Here is a 14,883-nt window from a genome sequence, read left to right on the forward strand (position 1 = left end):
AGAAAGATGGAATAACTGCCGAGGCTAGTGAAAAGTCCCTAAGGTCCTGAAGCGACTGTGTTACCCTTCCTGTAGTAAACCGACAGATCTGTTTTAGTTTTTGTAGCTCGCGATACATGCAAGAAGTTGTTACGAGAGGAGCTGAGTGAAGGAGGACTAGCCGCAAGGCTTTGTCAGCCGCAGTGTGTGTGAGTGTGACGTCACTAGGAGCCGCGCTGGGATAGGTTGGTTGCAGAGAAGGGCCGCGCACGGATTGGACGCAGTCCGTGGGGCTCGATTGGAAGGGGAAAGGCAAGCGAAGAGTATTCCGGGAATTAAAGTCACCTATTGATTACAAACTTTGTGAAATAAAAGACGAGAAAATGAAATTTTTTAAAGCATTAAGGAGTGCGATGAAGGGGGAGTCTTACATTAAAGCGAGCGTAGGAGAGGAGACGCCGCCCGAAGGCACACCAGCTTACATCGTAATGGAGGAAAAGGGGGTAGCTCCGTGCCTTTGGCTAAAGCAATGGCACAAGTTGACAGAGAAACATGGGAGCGTAGCATTCCCGATCCACGGGACATTCAATATAAGGATTCTGGAGAATTTGAGGTTCACGATGTACGACATGAAGGTGCCTCCAAGGCCAGCCCAGTTTGAGGCTCTAGCGATTTGGGAATTAATGGCTAGACAGCAACAGAAAAATAAGTTCGAAACAAGGATAAGGAAGGTAGAAAAGACACTAGTGGATGCTAGGTGGGATAATGCACAGAAGGTGTGGAGGTCAGATGTATTGCAGGGGATAAAATTGTTTCCCGCAATTACTAAGGAAGAAGAGGAGACAGGTAAGAAAGCTACCTGTAAGACAAACAGGAGGTGTTCCAAGGATAGAGAGGACGAGGAAAAGTTGAGAAGAGAAGAGGAGTTAGAGGATGAGGAGCTAATAATGCAATTGCTGAACGACCGTCCACCACCTTATGCGGAGAGTGGACAAGGTCCAAGTACCAGTTCTGCCCCTCCGGCACCGGTACAGAACAGCGAAACTCAGAGTTCAGGAGCATCATCGGGGTCTAAGGACCCGAGTTTACTGTTCACCCCGCAGATACCGCAGGTTAGGAGAATATATCCAGATGTGCCTATGTTGAAACCAGCAGAAAATTATCAGCCGCAGGTCCCAAGATATTACAGCAGTGACAACAGTACGGGAATGGTTCTAGACCCGACTGTAATGGGAATACAGAATGGTCACAACCCAACATTGGCACAAGCTGAATCAACCCAGTTTTTGATGCCTCAAAAGCAGATGCAGGGGGGAACAGCACATGCTCAGATGACGGGGAGCCAGATGGGCATGCCGGCAATGATGACCCATAGTGTGGGAATGAACGTGCCTCAGAACGTGGGAAATGGACAAAACCCAGATGCGATATCACTACCCATTACTGTAGGTCCACCGGTACCTCTGTACAGTCAGCCTAACTTAGGTATGAGCGGTCAGGGATCAATGCTGCAGAATGGGACCGAAAGGAGGTGCATAGAAAACACTCCAGGGATAACTCCTATAGCGGCTCAGCCAAATGGATCTGGGTCCTTGATGGAGTTTAGTCCCATATGTGCTCAGTCGACACTGGTGAGGTCGAGTCCCCCACTGATAATACCTCTGTCATTGAACACTGAAAAGTTGCCGCAACCATCAATGGCAGTCGATGTGAACGCTACACTGATGGGGTTGAATGCGCAACAGCTGACACAGTGGTTCAACAGTTTGAATTCCACACAAAGCTCAGACAGTGGGAAGGGAGAAGATTATATGAATAGGATGAGGTTGAACATGGAAGCACAAGAATTGGTGGAAGGGACTATGGGTGTGAATAGGTTAGAGTCCTACTCGGAAGAAGAGCTGAGATACCTATGTCCAAGGATTACGAAAGAAGTGAATAAGGTACATAAAAGTTTGCAGGAAATAGCTGACAAAAACGGGGTTGACATAGACAAGACAAAGCACTTGAGCAGGAGCTATAGATTGGATTTTGGGACCACAGATTTTGAACACATGAGGTCGGCAGGCATGAAGGCGCACCTTAAAGAATTGCTGCAGAGTGCACAAGTGTGGAGGTGTTTGGACAAGTGGGAAAGTAGGTGGGTAAAGAGAAAGGAAAAGAGGAGGGACAGTGCTACAGAGCACAATGAGAAAAGACCACAGAGTAGCGAAGCAGTAACCATGTTACCAATGAGGGAGACAGCAGGGGGAAAATTAATACATGTACCCTGGCACAGAAGTGACATTCAGTCTTTTACGGATGATTTTCCCAAACTGAGAGAGAAACCGATTGAATGGTATCAGCAGACTGATAGGTTTGTGAAGCTTGCAAAATGTCTTTGGGAAGATCTGAACACTCTCTTTGAGATTGTGGGTCCGGCAGATTTGTGGGAGGATTGCAAAAGAGCTGTAGGTTGGCCGACGAGTGAACCAGAGAGAGACAGGGAGACGGGTGCACCATCACCTATGGTGATGAGCCTGTACTATAAGGTGATTGAGCACCTGAAGACGAAGGTTGCCGCGAAAAATGTAGATTGGCAGAAGATCGATCGAACTGCCCAAGAGGCTAAAGAGTCAATTCATAGTTACTATGAGAGGTTGTTGAAGGCGTTTAAGAACTACAGCGGCACGGAAACAATAGAGGCGAAGGACATGCTTCATTTTGTGTTCAGATTTGTGGAAGGGCTGAGACCAGAGATAAGTCAGATGATAAAGTCGCATTTGATTTGCTGGCAGTCGAAACCGATTGATGAGGTGTTGAATTATGCGAAATACTGTAGCGACGAAATTGAAGTGAAACAGAAAAGGTTGAAAGAGAAGGTGATGATGATGCAGCTTAAAGCAGCTCAGACAGGTTTACAAGGTTTGCAAGGGATGCAAGGGTTCCAACAGCAGGTACCGCAACCGCAACCGCAGTTGCAGGGGAACATGGCGTTTCAGCCACAGGCCAGAGGCAGAGGCAGAGGAGGTTTTGTGAATAATGGACCGGATTTGAACACTGTTGTGAATGGTGTGCAGGCAATGAAGAAGGTGATGCCGTGTCACGTGTGCAGAATTGTCGGTCATTGGAAACGCGAGTGCCAGCAAAACAATGATGTCAATGCATTTCAGACAATGAGGGGACCGAAAATGAGAGGTCCAAGCCCAAATTTTCAGACCGTAAATCAGTTGCAGGGATTACAACCTATGCAGCCGCAGCAGATGCAGATGCCTCGTATGCAGATGACGCAAATGCAGCCAATGCAACAGCAGTTACCCATGGTACCTAATCAGCAAATGCAAATACCTTTGGCGCCAATGAGTCAGCAGCAAGTGATGGTTCCTCCACAGGTCTCGGGTCAGGTAATGAGTACAAATGGCACCGTACAACAGTTCCCACTACACAGTGAGAGTGGAATAAACAATGTATGGGAGAGTGAAAGTTCAGGAGAGGAAGGAGATTGTGTGCTTGCAGCATCCTTGGAAGTTGATCAAAAGGGTCCGTACGTGGAGGGAAGAGTAATGGATCATCGTGTCTCATTCCTGGTTGACACAGGAGCAACACGTTCAACCGTTAAGAGCATTGAAGTACCAAATTTGCCACTCTCAGGGAGGACAGTTCAAGTGGTGGGAGTAGCAAACAGACACCTGACAAACCCAATTACAGATCCGGTACCAGTCAGCATTGGTAACTATCAAGGGTTACACCAATTTGTGGTATGTGACTCAAGCCCGATAGCACTGTTAGGGAGAGACCTATTGTGCAAATTGGGTTGTTCGATTATGTGTTCGAACGACGGAATAAAAATACAGACGAGCAGTGATGGGGAGGAAGAGGACAGTGTAGAGGGGGATGAGATGGAAACTGTCGATGAAGAGTATCCCCTGATTTGCCTTTTCCCAATGATAACTGAAGAAGATATTCCAGCTGAATTACGGGAAACAGTCGGAAAGGAAGTGTGGGATATGACAGGGAAAGAGGTGGGATTGATGAAAGGAGTGGAACCAGTGAAAGTGACTATAAAGCCCAATGCAATCTTTCCCCAGACTCCACAATACCACATGGCACAAGACACCCTCATGAAAGTTGCCCAACTCATTGACGAATTTGTAAAGCAGGGAGTACTGAAAGAAGTGTTGAGCAGTCCATGTAATTCACCAATCATGGGACTAATAAAGCCGAGTGGAAAGGTTCGAATTGTGCAGGACTTGAGGAAAATAAATGACATCATAGTCAAGTGTTGCCCTGTCGTACCAAATCCAGCTGTGATAATGTTTCAAGTCCCTTGCGATGCCGAGTGGTTCTCGGTCATCGACTTGTCACAATCATTCTTTTCGGTGCCTCTTCATGAGGACAGCCAATTCCTCTTTTTGTTTCAAATTCTTAGACAGAGTGTACAGTTGGTGTCGAATTCCTCAAGGGTTTTCTGAGTCACCGTCAATCTTCAATCAGATCCTAAAGAAAGATTTGGAAGCATTAGAATTGCCATTCGAGTCAACTCTAGTACAGTACATTGATGACTTGCTGATTGCATCAAAGACAGAAAGTGGCTGCACAGCCGATACCATTGCTCTGTTGAACCATTTGGGAAGGAATGGACACAAGGTGTCTCCTTCCAAATTGCAGTTCTGTCAGAAGAAAGTGAAATACTTGGGTCACCAGATAGAGAAAGGGTCAAGGAAAATAATGAAGGAAAGAATAACGAGTGTACTTCAAATGAGTCCACCAAAGACAAGGAGGGAGGTGAGGAAGTTTTTGGGAATGGTGGGCTATTGTTGCCAGTGGATTCCCAACTTCTCGACTCTAGCAAAGCCTTTACTGAAACTGACCCAGAAGGATGCCTTGGATCAAATTGAGCTGAAAGGAGATGAGATGGATGCTTTTATTGAATTGAAAGAATGCATGTGTAGGGCTCCAGCTTTAGGTATGCCTGATTACACAAAGCCTTTCACATTGTTTTGTCATGAACGTGATGCATGTTCTTTGTCTGTCTTGACTCAAGCCCATGGTGGCATAAACAGACCAGTAGCGTATTTTTCAGCTACTTTGGATCCGGTTGCAGCAGCACTCCCAGGGTGTTTGCGCGCCGTAGCAGCAGTTGGTATCAGCCTCACTCAGAGTGAAGGAATAGTGATGGGACACCCAGTAACAGTCATGGTCCCTCACTCAGTTGAGATACTTTTGACTCGCTCCCGAACTCAACACATGACTGGAGCAAGACTCACAAGGTATGAAACGATAATTCTGGGCTCACCGAATGTGCAGCTGAAAAGGTGCACCACGTTGAATCCAGCAACCTTGCTTCCTGGAGAAAATGCTGAAATTGAGAACGCTGAAGACGTCGAGCATGACTGCCTTCAGGTGACTGAATTTTGCACAAAACCTCGACCTGACATTAAGGATACTAAGCTTGATGAAAATGACCAGATTGTTTTCGTTGATGGTTCATGTCTAAGAGATGGGATGGGAATTTTGAAAGCAGGATATGCTGTATGTACTGTAACAGGTGTCTTGGAAGCGGGGTGGCTTCAAGGAGTCTATTCTGCACAAGTAGCAGAACTTGTAGCCCTTACAAGAGCATGTCAACTGTCTGCATTGATGAAAGTCACCATTTACACTGATAGTCAGTACGGGTTTGGGATTGTGCATGACTTTGGACAACTATGGTCACAGAGAGGTTTCCTGACTTCTTCAGGATCCCCAGTGAAAAACGGGGAGAGAATAAGGGAATTGTTACACGCCATTCAAATGCCAGCCGAAGTTGCAGTGGTAAAGTGTAGTGCTCATACAAAAGGACAGGGCTATCTTTCTCTGGGAAATGCATATGCGGATCAAGTTGCAAGATTTTGTGCCTTGAACTGTATATTACTCAGGGATGAATGGAATTCGATAAGTGAACCAGAACTCGAACCAGCTGAAGCATTTGCCTTGAAGGTCGTAGATACAATAGATGAATTAAAAGCATTACAGAATAGCGTCAGAGAGGATGAAAAAGACTCCTGGATTAAATCACAATGTATAAAGAGACCAGACGAGTTATGGGTTTCAAATGAGGGAAAATTTGTTTTGCCAAATAGTCTCTTATCACAGCTTGCGCGGTTCTATCATGGGCAGGCTCACCTAGGGAGAGATGCCATGATAAGATTGTTCAAAACTGATTGGTTTAACCCCAGATTTCGTCAAGCTGCAGAAGCAGTTTGCCATCGATGTGTCACTTGCCAGCAGATGAACCCAGGAAAGGGAACAGTAGTGAACGCGAGCCACATTGGCAAAGCCAGTGGCCCGTTTAGTCGAATGCAGATAGATTTCATTGAGATGCCCGTGCATGGAGGTCTGAAGTATGTGTTGGTGATCGTGTGCATTTTTAGTCACTGGATTGAGGCATACCCCACACGTAGAAATGACAGCCTTACAGTTGCAAAGCTATTGTTGAGGGAGTTAATACCACGTTTCGGATTCCCGATCTCTTTAGAATCAGATAGGGGAAGTCACTTCAATAACGAGGTGATAAAGTTACTTTGCGAAGCGCTGAACATTGAACAAAAGCTACATTGTAGCTATCGCCCCGAAGCATCAGGACTGGTGGAGCAGATGAATGGTACACTGAAATCAAGAATGGCGAAAATATGTGCATCGACAAACTTGAAATGGCCTGACGCATTGCCCTTGGTGCTAATGTCAATGAGAAACACCCCTGATAGAAAGACTGGATTGTCTCCGCACGAAATTCTCATGGGCAGGGCTATGAGACTTCCTGCAGTTCCCGCAAACGCGCTTTTGAATATTACAGATGATATGGTGTTAGACTACTGCAAGGGTCTGGCTGACGTGGTTCGCTCTTTCTCTCACCAGGTGGAAGCGACCACCTTGCCACCGATCCAAGGTCCAGGACACGCACTGAAAGCAGGTGACTGGGTCGTGGTAAAGAAGCACGTGAGGAAGTCGTGTCTGGAACCCCGTTGGAAAGGCCCTTTCCAAGTGATCCTGACGACAACTACCGCTGTGAAGTGTGCGGGGGTTCCCAACTGGATCCACGCCAGTCACACAAAGAAAGTGTTGTGTCCCACAGATGAGGAAGTTGAAGCGCTAAAACTGCCAGTGCCTGATAAAACAGTGCTGAGTGCTGAGACAGAGCAAAACCGAACTGAAGGCGAACAGGCAGGAACGGAAGAGAGAGAGATATTCTCTGAGGACGAAGAGACCAACTCACTTGGGGGAGGCCAAGGAGAAAGTTCAGACAGCGACGAAGCAGCTGAAGGTGACAAAGAACCTGAAGCAGCTGAGGGTAGCAAAGAGCCTGAAGCAGCTGAAGGTGACAAGGAACCTGAAGCAGCTGAAAGTGATAAAGAGCCTGACGAAAGTAACGGTGACGAAGGGCTCAAAAAAGGTGAAAAAGCAGGAGAGCCTGATCAGAGGAGGGCTTTCCCAGAAGCAGACGATACAGAAAAAGAAAAAGAGAACGTGATTGATTCCCCAGAAGGAGGGGACAAGGCAGAACAGAACGAAAAGGTTCAAGCTTCCTCAGAAAAGATTGCAGGTCCATCAAATGGACATGGTGCAAAGAGGAGACTAAGTATATCACCAGTAAAACAAAGGACTGAAGAAAGTTTGAACGACGGAGAAAGGCCAAAAGTGAAAGAGAAAAGAAAAGAAGTAACTGTTGCAGTACCATCCCCGAGTGAAGAAAAAGACTTGACAAAAGTGGAAAGTACCAGCGAAGCAGAATCGAAAAGAGAAGCAAAATTGAAAAGGAAAAGGATACCGAACAGAAGATATTCCGGTCCTGAATGGGCATATGTAGTTCATGACGATTGGACTGACGAGTTTGTATCTCTTAGCCTCGAGAACGAAGAAGAAGAGATACCAATAGAAAAGAAAAGTTTTATGGACTCTGTCGATTGAAAGGGTAATAAATGATATTGCTTGCTACAATCTAACGTGATACAAACAACCAGCTGAGACATTGCTAAACCGGATGAGACACTTGCTGAACTGATAAAGACTGAGTTATTGCCGAATTGAGACAAATGCTGCTAACCGATAAGTGACTGGCCTCCTGAAGAAGACTGTGTGAACATTGCGCTCGTTCAGCTTTGTAACTAAATTGCTAAATAATTTTATAGGTGCTTCTAGCTCTCTGATTCTATACAGATCATGACGCAAAATAGTAGAAAGAGATATTGTAAGTATGTGTGTATAGGCTTGATAATTGCATGTGTACTAATAATAATGGCAATAGTGCTTGCAATGCATGGAAAGGGTGAGAATGAGAAAATTGATGCTTCTACTTTTGCTCCTGTTACTGTCACTGAACTAACTGCATTGAAAAGACTAGAATTAGATGAGAGACACTTGCATGATAAGAAAGAGCTTTCGTATAATGTTTTCTATCTCTTGCTAACAGAATATGTTGAGACTATGGATGCGAAAGATTGTTATGTGTGTACACAGATACCGACATCAGTAAAGGAAGGGGTGACTTATCACCACATGCCTCTTACATACGGGATTACATGTAGTATAGTAATGTCTAGATTTTATGGTCAAACTAACATACAGTATTTTTACTCAAATTATGATGTTACCTTTGCATATGTTCCTATAATAGCGCAGCTAAGCCAGATTGCTAAAGATTGGGATGCTAAAATAATGAGGGAATTTTTCGAGCCCATGCAACTTTTTGAAACGGCTCACGCTCATAGGGAAAATCTTACCTGCTCGCTCTCTGCAGTAGAAATAAGCTTTTTAGATCGCACAGATGATAGAAGGGCACAAATGAATGCGAAATTAGAAAAAGAGCTACATAAGAGAACTTCAGTAGATAATTATGATTTTGCCGCAATAAAGACACAAGGGAGAATAGCTTTAGATGCTTGGCATGTAGGGAAATTTTGTATATATCGAGGTGAATCTTATTATGACAACATTTTTGTAGGAGCGAGTGAGTGTAAACACACGTTTATCTTTAAGGCCAAATGGACATTCATGATGAACGGACTTGACCCTGTCATTCCAGGTGTATATTACATTTGTGGGTATAATGCCTATTATCGTCTTCCGAAAGGATGGTGGGGGAGATGTTATTTGGGTATAGTGTTCCCAAAAGTTTATCAACTGGATGACCTATCGATGATTCAAAAGACATCTGGATCCCATCGTATCCAGAAAAGAGAGACCGCAGCTGCTGTGGTAGGAGATATATTCGGAGCCATGATTCCTTCATTGGGAGTTGTGTTGAATTCCATCAAAATAAGAAAGTTGTCTACTATAGTGGATAACATGTTGAAAAAGTTTTCAGGTGCTATAATCCTGATAGATGCTGAACTTGCAGCGGAAAGAGCTATGACTCTTCAAAATAGGCTTGCTTTAGACATTCTTTTAGCAAAGGATGGTGGCGTTTGCAAAATGCTTGGTGCACGACACTGTTGCACGTATATTCCAGACAATAGTGTGAAAATTAAAACTATGCTTGCTAATCTAACAAAAGAGAGTGCAGATTTGAAGGAATTGAAAGAACCAGGAGTGTGGGAGAAGGTTGGGAAAGGACTTGCTTCAGTGGGAAGTTGGCTTGGGGGGATTTGGAATGGAATATTGCTAAAAATAATACAGGGAATACTAATAGTTCTAATTTGCATTTTTGGAATTTGGGGAATAAAAAGGGGAATAATAATGATAATGGAAAGAATTAAAAGACGGAAGGAAGAGAAAATAATGAAAAGAATGGCAGAAGAATACAAAGCGAAAACTAGGGGAATTAAAAGGAAAAGAGAACTGACAGAATTTTAATGGAATAAAATTTGTGGGCATGATTTGTGTGATGACAAGTAGTCATCAGAGGAGGGATTGATGAAGCAGAAAATGAAGGTTTTCATTTATTGACGCTTAAACGTAGTGCTGCAATAATCATGTGTGACTTTAACCGAACTAATAAAGATTGTACGGGGACAAAATGTGCCCTTAGAGTAGTTTGCCAACATTTATAAGCGTGCTTTATATAACGTGATGTATTAGAATTGCACTAATCCGACATAATCATAAACGTGTGCTATGATTTGCTTGTTTGAAATGTTTTAGCTTAGCATAACTTTAGTGCAGGCTTCGGCCTAGTTGCCTGGTCTCACGGCTTAGATGCTCGTATTTTTCCAATGTGCTAATAAACGTGTATTTTTGCTTGAAGCTGTACTTTTCCACTGAGATCGTTCACATGCTTATCTTAAGGTTTCGTGCCAGCCTGGCATATTTCTCTCCTTACTCCAAGGTCAATCTGCAGGTGCGGACAATGGAAGCTCTGAAAGTGAGTTAATTGGTATAAAATGTTGCAACTTGCGTACTCGTCTCCAAGGATAATGTATGCTTAAGTAAAAGCTTGAGAACTGTCGTTTTTGATTGGACAATTTGAAGCTAACCTATGAACCCTCCAATGGAAGACCCTACTGGATTCGAACTGTTGTCTATTTAAACCAGGTGCACAAGAAGAAAATAGCTATGATTGCCATTACTAGCTATTGCCCGACATCGCGTCATTCCGTAGCTATTATGGCCCACTTTGCTGCGACGCCATTTTGAAAGAGACTTTGATTTTTTCTCTAATCGAGAGAAAGAGACTTTAAATGATTCTTGCCCTAGAGACTTTAACTTTGATTTAGCCCCTTGCATGAAGTAGTAGTTTTACCTTGCCGCCGTGAGGCAATTGCCCCGTCCACCCCTGCCCCTTTGCCCCGTCCCATGCGGATCGAAAGGTACCCATGCTGATCGAGAAACGGTACCTGTGAGACGAAGACTTCCTTGTATGCTGATCGTAATTGGTAAATATGAAAGGAAATTTGTAAAATTGCATTGTGTTTCTTTTAGGTAACCAACTGCTGATTTTGATAAGAGCCCTAGCTAGGAGTTTTCCAAATTTATGTTGCTAAATTGATTTTGCATGAAGTCCCACATGCCGATGCTAATTTGTGGTTAGATGAGGATTCCTTTTGTTGCACGATGCAATTTGAGACCTTGTTATGCTGACTAAATGTATGCAATTAGTTCATTACAGATTATCGTATTAGTGATTTGCATTGCTATTATCGAATGCCTTGTTATTCAAATGCTACATAGATTGCACCTGTTTCGCCGTTATGGACAGCTATTAATGTTCATTTATGTTTATCATTTGGTGTTGAGACACATCTATATTGTGCTAGCTTTGTTAATATAGGGAAATAAATTCACTAACTTTGAATAAACTGGTGTGGTTATTCCTGACTGAAGGGTCAGGGTTTCACCGAAATGTATTCTGGATTAATTGTTAAGTGTTATGTTGATCAAGGTATTGCTTATGTTCGTTATTGATTATTGATCTGATTAAATTGACCGATATAGAGTACGGAGAGTCCTACTTAGTCAAAAGATTCATCGGCCTAAAGAGCGTCCAAATATAGATAAATTATTACTACGGACCGCTCTATCACATATAGCATGTCAGGCAAAAAAATGCTTCTCAAAATAGATCTCTACTGGTACTACACTCTAGCTAGGGTGGCACAGTGGAAACTGGATGGCAATCCCACCTGTTGGAGGCTATGTGGACAGTCAGGAACTCTGACACATTTACTTTGGCAGTGCCCTAAAATACAGCAATTCTAGGCATGGGGTCTGGCGTACATAGATGAAATGAATTACACTGAACTGCCACGATTTACTTGTTACGTCCTATTAGGCCTCCCAAATGCCCTGCCCTTTCCCTTGAAATCAGCAAAGGGGCATGCTATGACACCTACCCTGGGAGCGGCTAAGCAGGCTCTGCTATCCCGATGGAGTGCAGGCGCCATCCTGGCGAAGCTAGATTGGTTACACAAATTGTGAGATATTTTAGGAATGGAAAAACTGAAAGCAGTTGTTACGCACACACTGTCTCGGATTGACAATACATGGAGCCCATGCATCCGATTCCTATCGGATGAATTTCGGGAACTGCCTTGCCCAGTTTACCTCTGGATACTCCGACTTACGTTACCAACACACACGACAAGTTAATATGGAGGACAGATTATTTCATTCCCTTCACCACACACACTAGCTCTCCTTAGACCTTTTCCTCAACCTCTTAGATACTGTTGAATCTCGGTTTCTCCTCTTTCCTATCTCTTACTCCCTATTCCTGTTCCTCTTTTCTGTTCTTTTCATTTGATTTGAAACTACCTTCCACACCGGCCATTTGTTGCAGGTGGGTGTTGTTGTATTCTGCTTTATAAAACTAATAAAATAGAAATAAACCTAAAATCTTGCAGTTGCCATGGCAGTTGGAACCAGCATGAATTGATCATGTCTGTGTCGAAACCTGTAATCCGTTTAACCCACTACATGATGGAAATCCTAGTAGTTGTCGCTCTACCACAAGTAAAAGATTTCCCAAAGTCTTCTTGACCAATTGTATCACTTGCTGATTTTTCTTGGAAGATTGAGCACTCTCAATGAATCTACCAGGCTCCTTGATTTTGCACCACTTTCTGACATTGACACGTCCTGGATGAGCTGGGGCACTTAGACATTTTCCTCTGATGTTCCTCTCTTTGGGTGACCCATCCAAAGATTGGAAGGCAACCTAGATTCACCCTGGATGGGAAGGCTTTGGTGTGTGTGCATCTGGGGGTAAAGGTTATATAGGATTACCCACGCTGATGTTGTGTACTAGCAGGCACGTGAGCCATACCCGGGGGTAGAAATATTTCTGTGGTGCAAATCAGTATTGGCTAGGATGGGACACTGCATTACTAAGGAGGAAGAAGGCTAACAATCTGGCCCCTGGACAATGCCACTTGAGTTAGGAGTACACCATGGCAAATAATAACCAACCACCAACGTGCCATCTAACCTTTTCTTAGTGGAGCGACTGGATTAAAGTGTATAGGAAAACAACAAATATATACTGTGCTACTGTAAACCCCAAGTCCAAAAACCATACCTTTATATAACTACCCTTGGAGTGGACTCCTTTACTCGAAAATTACAAACAGATTGCTGAGTCATAGTTGAATGGTGCAGTCAAGCACCATGTTCACTCAACTAAACTAGACTCTTTACTCCAATGTGGAAAAAAGAGGAAAATATTTTTTTGGGTTGTTGTTCATACGAAAAACCAATATGTGCAATAAATTGAAATAAATGGTGGGTGATAACCAATCACTGCTGACATCTCGCCCTCTACCGAGGGCTTTTCAAGAAAATTTTAGTCCATACAAATGCTAGTAAATAAAAATAGCAAATTAACGTCAGATGCCATCCATAATTTCATGTAAAAAATAAGAAAGACAAGATGTATGTACCTCAGTTTTCGCGATTTCCTAATAGAAAATTTTTGCGATTCGCTATTAAGAATTCACAAACTACGATGTACCAAAGTGTGTTTCACATTGTTTGCAATTCCCAAAGGGTCACAAATGGACCTGCCTCATCAATATTCATGAGGTAGGTCGCAATTTGCTCACCCATTGGGAATAGCTAAAAATCACAGTGATGGTGGTCTGCTAGACCACCATGTCTGTGACTGCTTTTTAAATAATGCAATTTTTTTTAAACACAGCAGGTTTTCCTTAAAAGAAAATGGGATGCATTTCAAAAACAAAACTGAAAAGTTTTCTTTTCATTTTTTAAGACCACTGCCTGCTCTTAAAAAATGTTTGCGCCCACATTCATAAAGTTGCGAATGGCTCACCACCTCCTTCAAGGAGTCGGTAAAATGTGAATGTTTTGCACCTACATTTCATTCACAAAACGCTCACACATACCACTGTGAGTTGCTATTAGGAAGGGAAGCCCTTAGCACGACCCTTCCTAATACTGAATCGCTAACCCAGTTTGCGATTCGGTAATAGGTTACTGAATTGCACACTACACTGGGCATGGGCGGCAGGCCCCTGACTGGGTCCAGGGGGGAGGGGGCCCCCTCACGGTACTTTGCCGGGGGGGCCCTCAAGTTTCGTTACACCACTGCAGTGTTACCTTACATCTCACAAGCTGCGGCACTCCTCATCAAGATGGATGTTGAAGACGTTCCACGAAATTCCCACCCCTCAAATGCTGTGTGTCATGAACTCTTCTGCCTATGTGCTAAATGGTGCAGTTTTTGCATCTGTGGGAGACTGCACTTTTTTCTTTACAGTGAGGTGCAAAGCCGCAGTCTGTGCCTGATGCTCCCGGTTCAGGTGCACTCAGACCTGATCCCTGGGATGGCTTCCACCTCTGTGCCACTAATAATGGCACCTAAGACCCCGATGTTGACTTAGTGATAACAGAAAACTCACTCACTTCCTGAGGGAATTACCAGAAAAATGTCCACCCTCATACTATCACTACGGAAATTCTACTGAAGGTTTTTTTTAATGAATTTAGCATTTCAACCAGAAATCAGTGAATTTTAAAATACCCAATCATTTCCCAACTAACATTTAACGTTAAAAGTCTCTCTGTGAAACCCAGCTTTTTCTCAGGCGCACCTGCCCTGTTGCCGCCAGTGATATTTCAATTGCTAAAAGCACGGAAACATTATAAAGTATTCACGGTCAGATGCATAATGTATGCTGTGGGGATTCCCTGTCTTGTTTTGTCTGGATTGCTGCAGCAAAACTACAACACCCTTTCCAGTTTGAAAAGTGCAGCTTCAGCATAAAAGGATGCTAATGTTTTATTTACCTCTCTCCGCCTCCCATGCTGCTTCCTGGTACGGTTTCCACAGTGGGTGGCGCTTCAAAGGAACCACTGTCCAATATGTAAAAGCGGTATTTAGTCTCTGGTAGTCTTGACAGAAAGCATTCATTTCATACTTCACAACTGTCTCTCTTTTCGGAGAATTATTGTGTAGAGAGTTACGCTAAATTTGTCCTCTATATATTATGAATTTCT

At 43.6% G+C, this 14,883-nt stretch overlaps 1 long non-coding RNA gene across 2 annotated transcripts in view; it reads right to left on the reverse strand.

The window, feature by feature from the left end:
- The window catches only part of LOC138295597 (uncharacterized), a 559,610-nt gene that overhangs the window by 372,055 nt on the left and 172,672 nt on the right, over positions 1-14,883 (reverse strand). The gene's annotated exons all lie outside the window — the stretch shown is intronic.

Source organism: Pleurodeles waltl, chromosome 5, assembly GCF_031143425.1.
Source record: "Pleurodeles waltl isolate 20211129_DDA chromosome 5, aPleWal1.hap1.20221129, whole genome shotgun sequence".
Lineage (NCBI taxonomy): Eukaryota > Metazoa > Chordata > Amphibia > Caudata > Salamandridae > Pleurodeles > Pleurodeles waltl.